Raw genomic sequence first — 12,058 nt, forward strand, 5'->3', positions numbered from 1 at the left:
CCTATTTCTAAAACTCGTCGTTTTGAATCTGCACCCTGATATTCTAGCTTCGAATAAAGAATTCCTGACCAACCGCTATTAAGAACATGCGCTGATTGAATCTTTTACATCCAAGGCGCCTTCAAGGCGTATCGCCTTTATCTTGTGCGCGGTTATCTGGTGTGGTCGTTTCCTCCTTTTTTTGCAAGTTATGCAGACTCCTATACTCCCCTTAACCTCTTTTGTGGTTAACTGTTGAGTGAGCCCCGTTAACGGTAACAGGTCTCACCAAACGAGACACGTGAAGAGGCTTCGTGTAAGCTGCATGTGTACAAGCTGGGCTTTTCCTTAGGATTGCTGTTGACGATGAGTATGATGAGGATGAGGATTTATAGGCATCCGCTTTGAAATGCGACGCTGACAAATAGTCACCTAACCTGCTTCAGTTATTCAAGTACGCTAAGCATGCTTTTCGCTCTAGCATTATTGCGTACATCTTCTTATTATTTTTTTATCTTCTTCAAGATTTACCTACCCACCATCTACCGCTACCCATGTCTGTAGCCCACCTGGTCCTAGCAATGCGTTCCCTGCCATTTATCTACCAATACTCCAAAAGTCTGTTGCTTATCTCGACTCCTGACCAAATAAATTATGGGGTTTTACTTGACAAAACCACTTTCTTATTATGAGGCATGACTTCTGACCAGTTCATATGCTAGTTAGGTTCACATATTTTGTAACACCTCTCGCATTGAGAAGCCGCTTATTTTATTGCTTTGTTCAGCATCACTTTTCACTAGAAGTTGCTGTTACAATGTTAGAGCCAAAGCTTACATGTTTTATTGGAGAAGGAGCTGATTAGCTTTACAAGTGAGGGCAATGCGCACAATTGGCTCACTTACTCTAACTCCAAACAATGAAAATGGCACGAGATTGTAATGAGGCAAACCACATGCATATGAAGGAAGAGTGAGATCTTAAACATAGAAAATTTTCTGCAAACTCTTAATCCACAGAAACCACCACAGCTTCTTCCTTTTCAAGAATCACTATCAAATATGCTTAGCTTAGAGCAATAACTAAAGTAATAAATATCACGTCTATAATGCATGAAGCAATTCGGCGCCATGTGTAGCAGATGAGACCACGGCTTATGCGAAAGCTGGTCAAGGAATGCAGTGGAAATCAGTGTTTCAACTCAACCCAATTGCGACATTTCGAGCGAGCAATGCCGCCGTGTAACCTGCTGTTCCCATTCTCAACCCTAGCTAGACTCAAGAGAGACAATCAGCCAGAAAGCAGGGAACTAGTTTTTGCCTTAGCAACGATGAAAATTTTATATCGCTATCATCGTGCTGTAACCCTTCTGTAACAGTGTGTTGACAGGGCTGAAACAGGGTTGTTCTGCGCTTTTTTAGGAAATACTTACTGTTATCTTATGCAAACAATATGCACTTCAATTCTTCATATTTTCTGGATTGCTTCTAAAGCTGTGGTTGTTTCGTCTTTTGAAAGATTGAGCTACACCAAACCGCTTCAGGTGACTAGAAGTAAGAGATTTAGGTCCGGTACAGAAATCTATACAAATTCAAGCGGCAACGCTCGTCGTCTTGAGCTGTCGCATAGACTCTATTAGTGATTTATTGGCACTGACCTGATTTTAACCAAGAAAAGCGGCTACAAACGAGAGAACTGCTTCTTCGCCCTGCAAGTTTTTGCTTCTCATGCAGTGGTACATTAGAACTCTTTTATGTATCTTTAGTTTTTTTCCAGGAAAATTTCCATTGTGTATGGAGATGCCGACGCTGTAGCGCCCTTTTTCTCAGTGCTTTGTTAATTATATTCTTCTTCTCTGCAGTTGTCACAGTGGAGGGCGAGAGGACGGCTGGCACCTGTGCGGCTACAATAAATTTACCAAGACCGCATTTTCCGCAGCTGCACAAGTGTATTTCCGATGTTCAAATGGGTTTATGATATAGCTTATTTTTGTAAACCAGGAGCAGTTAATAAACATGCCTAACGATCCCAGGTCTACTATATTACGCCAAGGAAAAGTGTGGAATTATCCTATTACATTTAGAAAAAGGGGCACAGGCTGCTGCGACACCTGAAGTTGACCCAGCAGTGGCCGAGAAAAGGCATTGTGCACTTTCTTTTCTTTAAATGTATGAAGTTTGTATGACGTAAAGCTAGCTGGTGTTCCTCTCCGGCAAGGGAGCTGCACATGGGTTCTTTTCAATGTGCTTCATTTTTACGTGCGTACTGCAAAAGATAAACGCATAATATAAAGAACCATGAAAACACTTGCGTTCCGTGCTTTTAGCCCGCAAAGCACTATCATCGTTGAGCAGAAGAAACCTGCCCTCTTCACTTCTTATCATAGAATACGTAATAAATTTGTGTTTACAGGAATCACCAGGCGTTGAAGAAAGCCCATAAATCTCGCATGTGATACTAACGTAAGCCTGATTGCAAAGCACGTGCATCTCTCTAGTTGCGATAATTTTTAGTCTTATAGAAGTCGTGCAGCCAGTATAACGCCTTGATTGTACACCTTTCGTCTTCGTGATAATAGTAAGCTTCCATTAGGGACCGAAGATGTCTGCCGCATAAGCTCCAACCCATAATTTTCTTCTCTGAATTTTCCTCTCATGATCACGGTCCCCTGACAGTACTTGTCCTAGGTAAACGTATTCCTTCGCATACTCTAGGGGCTTATGGGCGACTCTAAACGCTTGTTCCCTCGCCATGCTATTGATCATTATCTTCGTACTCTGCATACTATTGTTCAGCCCCACTCTTAGACTCTCTCTCTTAAAGTCCTCAATCAATGGAACTCTTCCCCAGTCTTGCCTAACAGAACAATGTCATCTGCAAGCCGAACGTCGCTGCGATATTCGCCCTTTATGCTTACCTTTAAGCCACCCGAATTTAATAGTGGGATAGTTCTTCTAAGTAGGCAGTGAATAACATTGGAGACATTGCGTCTCCTTGTCTGTCCGCTTTCTTTATAGGTAGCTTCCTGCTTTTCTTCGGGGAATTAGGGTAGCTGTGGAATCTTTGTAGATATTTTCCAAGGCATTTAACTAAGCCTCCTCTACTCCTTGATTACGCAGTCAAATGCTGAATCAAATGCCATTTCGTAATCTACGAGAGCTATGTAGATAGGTTGACTCTAATCTGCAAATTTCTCGATTACTTGATTGATTACATGGGGATGTTCTATTGTACAGTATCCCTTCCTGAAGTTAGCCTATTCCCTTGGTTGACTGACGTCAAGTGTTGCTCTTATTCTATTGGAAATTATCTTCGAGACTATTTCATACAATACTGGAAGTAAGCTAATAGACCTATAATTTATCAATTCTGTAATATCTCCCTTTTTGTGGATTATTATAATGTTGGCATTTTTCCAGTTCTCTGGGACCCTTGAAGTCATGAAAGAATAGGTCGTGAAACATTCAAATAAAGGGCCGCAAGCTTTTTAAGCGTCTCCTCCATCTTTTATTAAATGTACTGCTATGCCATGTTCACCTGCCGCCTTGCCACGTTTCATGTCTTCTCAGGCCCTTAAAACTTCATCGCAAGTTATAGAAGGAGGCCCTGAAACCTGTACATTACTACTGTCAAAGCTTTTGTCCTGGCTGCTCTGGGTCCAGGACCAGTCCAGGTGGTACTTGTCAGTATAGAATTATCCCGCTGCTTTTACTATATCTTCACCATTTCTCATGTCATTACCCTGCTTATCTTTTAGGGCATGTATCTTGGCTTGTCCTTTACCAAGTTTTCTTCGCACTGATTTGATGATGCGTCCGTTTTTTACTGCTTCCTTAGTCATCCCTACGGCATAATTTCAAATGTCCTTTATTTTCTTCTTGTTGATTAGTTTTGACAATTCCGCGAAGTCTACCTGGTCTGTTAAGTTGGGGTGTGTCGTTCTTTGCCATTTCTCTATTAGGGCCTTCGTTGATTGGGAGAGCTTACTTACTGGCTGCTTTGGGGCGTTGCTTTCCACTTCAAATGCTGCTTCTGAAGCCAGCATATATTTACGGTTTCATTCATCATCTATGTAATCTACATCTCGCTGTTGTAGGCAGGATATTTGTTTGCTAGTACCAGCCTGAATTGGTACGCTTCTTACCTTACTGCATCTATGTTCGTCCATTTCTTCTCGAGCAGTTTTACTCTTTCTCTCTTCAAATTCAGGTGAATTCTAGACCTCGCTAACCTATGATCACTGCACGTTTACCCTAGCTAACACTTCTACATCCTACACTACGCTGAGGTCTGCAGAAATTATGAAATCGACTTTATTCCTTCTTTGACCATTAGGGCTTTTCCAGGTCCACTTTTTGTTACTACGCTTCCCGAAGAAGGAGTTTTGAATTGAGGTCGTCCATTATTACAGTACATTGAGTTTGCACTTTTTTCATGGCTAATTCTACGTCTTCATAACGCTGAACTACTTCATCATCATCATTACAGGAGGTTAGAGCTTAGGCTTGTACCACTTTAATTCTATACCTCTTATTAGGTTTTATTACGACTGCTGCTTCCCTCTCATCAATGCTGTAGAATTCATCAATGATGCCCGTTATGTCCGTAAGTATTAGGAAATGTACCCCATATAACTTCTAAGCTGGGATTTCTCCATCGCAAAGGACGTGGCCGTTAGTAAGCACTGTACCAGTTCTTCTAATTTCATTACGGCGAATGATATCCCAAATAGTGCCTGATATTTTCTGAAAGAGTCCTGCTACGTTAGCCTCACGCGAAAGAGTTCGGTTGTTAAAGGTTACACGGGTGAGTTTCCATTGGCGGTCGGTCCAGGTCAAGAGATTCTTAGCACTGTCTGGTGCGTTACAGGTCTTCAGAATTCAAAGAAAAAACTCGAGGATCCGATATTCTAACACAACCGAGCGTGCAAGTTACCTCAGTCAGATAACCCCGAAGGCACTGAAGCTGTTTTATGGCGGACAATGTCAGCCCAAAAGATCTTACGTGCCTAAAACTTCCTTGATTTATCCGCTATAGGTAGAATATTGAATGATTTCTAAATGGTTCTGTCTTCATAGTTCCGGAATATCAAGTGCGCAAGCAGTCGTGAACTCAGCCAAATAACTATATAGGCGTTTAGACAATCTCGGACAGCACCTAAAACGAGAACGGACAAGGTAATACACAATGTTTATATCTAGCTTAAGCAGTGGAGGTGCTGAAGGAGCAGTGAAGGTGAAGGTTTTCAACTGGTCATCCGCAAAATATTTGTTCTGGGATATACAGCCGAGTAACCTGGTTGGACGATTGTCAATCACTAGAGATGAGGCTTTCCAATCTATGTAAAGGTAATGTTTGCTAGCTTTAGTTAGGACGTCGCATTTGAAAACTCGAACTAAGGACTTAATTGTGATAACTATCAGACATTTGTTTGACAATGACGTCTTACTGGGAAAAATACCTTATCAGCCTAAACACAGAAAACATTCTCTAGTGTTCCTCATTGTCCCATTCGACAGATTTGCGGAAATTCCATGGAGCGTGCAGCTATAATTAATGGAAGCGATACGTTGAAGGAGCTGACGTAAGTTCTCGAGCAACAACACGAAGCTCTTCGCCACAGATACCTCTTCACGATAAAATGGGGGAATGGGTAAAGTGTTGCCACTCGTGTGTGCAAATGACAACTAACTCGTCTGTTGTCAAATTCAAAATACTCGCACAACACGTTGATATGTTTCTGTGATCTATATGTGCATTAGACGACAGACTTTTACCATACTTCTGTAACAAATGCCTCATGCAGTTGCCATAAGATTTCTTTAATTTAGCCATTATAGTGAAAGTTATGCTTATACAAACAGCATTGACCATGTTTTGAGGCCGCGGATTGAACATTGCTAACTTGCGTCTTCCGCGGTGACGTCGTGTTCTGGTACTACCTTCTCAATGCGAATTGATAAAAATCAATTCCTTCATTATACCTCGCCACGGCGCCATAAGTAGGACAACGTTGCGGGTTAGCTTTAAAGCTTTATTAGAGCTCATTGCCATATATGAAAAAAAAACTGAAAGTAACGCTGTGATGCGACAGTCACCACGACAATAAGTTGTTATGGTGCCAAATAGAAAATAAAAGTATTTAGTTTCCTTAAATTACGGCAATGCTACATTCCATTAAGTGATTTCAGAAGAGTATAAGCTTGGGCTGGTTGGTAAAACATAGTTACACTGGAAGTATTAGCCCCGAGAACGAACACGAGCGGCGCTGCGAGCGCCGCTCGCGTGACGTCAGGGCATGGACTCGCGCCTGTCGTCTGCTACAGTTCGGGCGTTGTCCGGGCGCTTTCTGCGGTGTTTTCGTTTGTTCGCCCTCGTTTTCTCTGCTTGTATACTTATGGTGGTCGTCTCAAATATATTTTTACGACGTCTTCCCTTGCAAACATTTATTCAAAGAGCTAATTTCTTAGACAACAATGCAGCTCTCGAAGGCAACGCTACAGTGCCAGCCGAAGCTACGCAGACCAGCCCATTGCGGGTTTTTCATACGCGGATAGAGAATCGCAATAGCATAGCCTATAGGAATCCAGTTATGATACCATACCTGCCGCGGTGCAACAAGTATGTCACAAAGCTGGCTATATATGACTTCTACAGCAGTTACGTTGATTTTATTCCGCTAAAACAGGTTTGCCCATGACGAGTAGTTCATGGTATAATATCGAATTTTCGCATTTCCTCACAGAAACGCTCGGCAGTAGCACGGGGACTTAACTAATACTGGAGCTTAGATTTTACACGCCTCACTTGCTTCTTTAACTGCTTGTCAACATTAGGCGGTTCTTCACGTGTTCATTTTTTTTAAACGGCGGAAACTTGAAGTAATGTTAATGAAGGCTTACAGCTATTTACAGAGTACAAATAGGAATGTACCAATATATATTCCCTTTTCCGTGCTACACGTTCAACTCACCTCTTTAGAGCGCGTTTGTTAATGATTAATAATGTATGTTATGTTCCTCTTTTTTTGTCTATGTTACCTAGTGTATATCATTTATTTATTTCAATGCCGCAGTGTGTTTTGCATTGTTATTGTGGAAATATTTCACTGTTCTTTCATATATTGTATAACTGCAATGTTTTATGGCCACTATATAAATGTAATTTATATGGCGCTTGCTGTGTTACCCCATGCAGCCATATTGTACCTAACGGGGTGAGGTTACCTCAAGCCGCGTCTGTGCGACTTTTTTCCCTCATCCACCTCCACTTACCACTCCTATGTACATGTGTGTGTGTAAACGGAAATTAATACATCAAATCAAACTCACTTGAGAAATTTACTGGTGCTTGTTACTTGAGGAATATACATGACGAATCTGTTTGGCGAACTGACACAGGCTGCTCGGCCCAATTCATTTAGTGAAGTATGCCTGCTGGACCGCATAGCTGCAGCCAGAAAGAAGTCGAAGCGTCAATGATTAGTAGTATGGGACATATTGAAGATATCGAAATTCCCCCGGTGGAGGGTCAGAAATCAAGTGAAAGTATATGCAAGGCTTGTGGTGCTTTCTTTATTAATGTTTGCGATTGGATTGGAGCAAACTTAATTTGCCTGCAAGGTTCTCTTTTATGTACCGACGAAGCGAATAGTTATCCGTTTGTATAATTGAATAACGCTGGATCGAGACATGGTGAGACAGAAGGTGCTTAAATTTTCCTTTTGTATACAGGAAATCTAAGCTGCGGTGTAGTAGCTCGAGAATACATTAGCCATTCCAGTTGGCGCTGTAAAAAACATGCTTTATGGTTTTAATTCGAAGTTGTAGTGAACTGATGGGTTTCGCGAACATAGCGTGCCTCGCCATACGGACATTCGATTGCTACCGTTACGTGATCAGGGGTGTGCCATATTGTCGATAAAGGCTACTGAGGGCCACTATGAAACATTTCATCACTTTCAATTGAGTGGCTCTCGATCTTAACAACGAAACTTTTCTCTCAGGTGATTGCTACTATGGTGTTTGTGAATTAACTATGTAAATACTCTACCTGACGCGCCGTCGTGTTAGCAGCCATGAGCAATTCGTTTTTTTGGTGGCCTGTTTCAGAGGGGGATGAAAGTAGCAGCAAACTTTTTCATAAGAAATGCGCGCCTAACTATTTTTTTGCGCATTAATGAATGGCCATATTTGAATAGAACAACACACCAGAGTAATAGGAATCATTATGAGAGCTTCGCTGGGGAGTGTCTTTCTAAAATCAGATAACATGTTGACGCCTGTTACCAAATTTTTCTTCCACGTAAAATGCAATGCCTCTCATAGCTAAATACTAAAGGAATGTTAAATGTTTAGCGAAGCATCATACACAACTTCGCGCGTTGAATTTGCAGATATTCTTTTTTTAGTCAAAATTTACCGATAGACACGGCGCATATATGCATTGCAAAACCTAGTAGACCCCTTTAACGCTGCTTAGCTTGCGATATCCAAGCCGCAAAGTTTCTCGACTCACGCGCTTTTGAAGAAGAAACTGTGGTTAAGGTATGGCAGCTGAAAGAAGCCGACGTATTCTTCAATACGTACGGCTCGAGCGACCCTTACCCCAAGCATACACGAAGGGAACGAGCGCGCGCGGCAGCTGAGCGAGCCGGAGCGAGCGGCGTCCTGGCCGTGACGTCACTCGCGAGAGGGCGCCACTCCTAATTCTCGGGGCTAATAGCGCGCAAAGGACGCTCCACAAAGACTAGACAGGACAAGCACTTGTCCGGTCTAGTCTCTGTGGATCGTCCATTGCGAAGTATGCTTCCAGTGATTTCAACCATACTTTCCTTGCGAAAAATTCTGCTTAAATTTAAGTGCTTGTACCTGTGCATTAAGTTTACGAATAGTGTTTAGAAAGCGTCCGTCTGTTTTCTGAAAGAAGGTGATAATGAACATTCATTTAGTGTGCATCGTTTAGTCTGAAATGTTCAAAATTTCCTGTAATACCATGTGCAGTTTCATTTCATCAACTGCATTTCGCCTGTCTGTGCTAAATATCCTGGATTATTTGATGATTTACCGCTCGCTGAAGGATATATTTTTAGTCTACGAAGGCTAAATCAAATAATTAAGTGCACATTTCATGAGCTCCCTAGTCTTTGTTCAAGAATGTAGCAAAAACTGGGGATAGCTCTTTAATCATTTTGCAACTTAATTTTGTGGAATTACTGAATCTTCTGACGTCGTTTTATGCATTTCACAGAACCAAGAAAATTACAGTAAAAAAGGGCAGGCAGGAAATAGGAAGGATCTCCAGAAATCTTTACATAGCACAAGCCTCAAGGTACATTTAAGCCACTCGCAAGTATGGTGGCAGGAATAAACATTTTGGCACCCAAAATCAGTGCATTTTACTTAGATGGCCTTATTAATATCACTCATCTGTATATTTTGCCTACGTTTGTCTGTAATTGTCACTGCTGGTAAATTTCTGTTGATGGCTATTCGCCACACTTCTCGCTGGCGCCGCAGATTTTCCTCTAAATACTCTTCTACGCAACTTTCTTTTCACTTCACCAGAAAAATCTGCAGGCAAGAGGGAGCGTTTTGTCATCTAAAACTCAGCAAAGAAGCAAATTACACACTGCTCCGAGGCGGGTATACGAATGAGCCACTTCAGACATGCCGACGTTTTCGCGCATTTCGTTCGCGTGTTAATAACTGTAGAGACAATTGTCTGCGTAAAATATACACGGGGCAGCAGTACATTCCGCCATAATAGTAACCAATTCATTGTTCGCTGTACTATCGGCAATGCATGGCCATCCTATGTAATACTGAGGCACGTTTGCAATTTACACGACACATAGAGATGTCAGTAACTTGTTTAGCCATTCTTATGGGTACAGTGGCGATTTCTTCACATTGCAAAGTTAAGGTACTTGATCTGCGCCGTTGAAAGCTTCTGAAGGGCAGCATTTGTTCAATTTGAAGAGACAGAGCTTTTAAACCTACGCACAATGGATAAGAATGCAGATAACACAAAATACGTCGTACCAAGTAGTGTGTGCTTTTCTTTCTTACCAGCATGACCTTTCTAGGACGCGTGATATGATTCCCTTATGCCAAGGCTCCCGCTCCAATGATAACAAAGCTAATGTTGATCTTCACTGGAAAAACAAAAAAAAATCTTGCAGAACAGACCGCCAAACGCTTTCTGTAGTCTTTCTGGGAAAACCACCAGTCTTTTGCCCATTGTCATAGCACTCGGGCACGAACTATCGACTGCAAATGAAACGCGAACAGCGGAACGCGTGGTGATAGGCGTATTCGAAGCCGCTTGCCTTTCGTTATCAGAGAGAAGCGCGAATTTCCGGTTCGCGATAGTTGACTTCTATTTGCTTTGGCGTTCGTTTTTTTTTTGCTTTGCCACTGGAGCGTCATATTCATACTTACCACTGATTACACCTTGCACTGCGCTTTGATTTTGCGTCCACCGATGCCATGTTACCAGCACCTGCTTGCGATGCGAACAGCACAGGAGGCCGATCGGGTATGGTCGGTGTGCAAGGTGACATTTTCGATCACTCTTTTTTTTTTGCTGATAAAGCGCACAACTTTAAAGCCACGGCAAAAGCTCAAATACACTGGGACCGATATTTCAAGCGTCATTTCAAACTGACAATGCCGAGGGTAAGCCCCAAAGAAAGAGCTCGAATTGGTGCTCCTTGCTGTCATGGTGCGCCACAACGTGGGATAGCAGAGAAAACAGGTTGTGCACTGTCTACAATTAATAGAATTTTCCAGGCCTACCGCGACCAGGGAGGCCTTGAAAACGTGCCTCATGGGCAGAGGCAGTGGGCTACAGGAAACGCTGATGACCTACATATTGTGGCCACTGCAGCAGATGCACCCAACATCACTGCTCGCGAGATTAAGGACACTTTCGAATTGTCTGCCAGCACGTCCACTATTAGGCGCCATCTCCGCGAGGCTGATCTGGGAAGCTGCATACCGTCGCAGAAGCCACTGGTCTGAGTGGCTAATGAAAACGCAAGAGTCCAGTTGCACAAAGCCATGCATCATGGCGTGCAGAGCACTGGCGCTGCGTGATGCTCTCTTACGAGTGTACGTTTTCGACTTGTGGGAACCAGCGTCAGCGAATTTGGAGAGCCGAAAACACCAGGTGTGTCTTTCCTACCAAATACGCATGTCGACACTGCCGTATTTGATGTCGGGTTCCTTTAATGATATGACTAAAATATTTCATATTGCGACGTGAAAAGAATCCTTTTATTTATTTATTTATTTATTTATCTTAATTATCCTCAGGGCCAAAGGCATTACAGAAGCAGTGGCCAGAAAAAGACAAATACAGGCATGAGTCACCCCTAGGTATAGAATATTAGCTAAAATAGTTTACGCGCTTTGTTACATTCGATAGATTACATTCGATAGAATTGCCTGTCTTGTTGGGAAATTGATTAGGACTTGAGACTGATTCCAACGAAATAACTGAATTTTATTAGCCCGACGTTTTGGAGCCCATTCGGCTCCTTCTTCAGGGGGTGGCAGTGTGCTGCTGTTAAAGCGTCTTTTGTAAAGAAAGGAAGGGGGAGCACGGGAGGTGTGGACACACTTCACAGACGGAAAGGTGGGGGGAACAAAAGGGGGGGGGGTTGTTGACGACTGCCATGGTGCTGGGATGACCGGTGCTGGGGAGAGTGCTCGTGAGGGTGCCCTTGATGGGAGGCGGGAGGTGAGGGAGGTTAGAGGGTTGCGCCGACATTTTTGTTGGCAAAACAAGCGGGAGTCTACCTGGCTGTGCGTCCTTTTCTTCTTTTCGTCATGTCGCCAAGGCCATGGGCATACACCGAGGGCAGGTTGTCCTTCAAGTGGTTTATGTTATTCCTCGTATTCTGAATGTGCCATGGCTCCAGTAGTTGTCTCTTCCACGAGTTCATCTCTGTTTGAAGGATTTCAGTTCGCTGGAAAGCAGTCTTGTGGTCGGCGTCTTCAGAGTGTTCAGCGACGGCGCGGCGAATACGGTTGAATGTTCTGACGTCGTTCTCGTGTTGTCTGATCCTTTCTTT

This window comes from Dermacentor albipictus, chromosome 7, assembly GCF_038994185.2.
Source record: "Dermacentor albipictus isolate Rhodes 1998 colony chromosome 7, USDA_Dalb.pri_finalv2, whole genome shotgun sequence".
In the NCBI taxonomy this organism is placed as follows: domain Eukaryota; kingdom Metazoa; phylum Arthropoda; class Arachnida; order Ixodida; family Ixodidae; genus Dermacentor; species Dermacentor albipictus.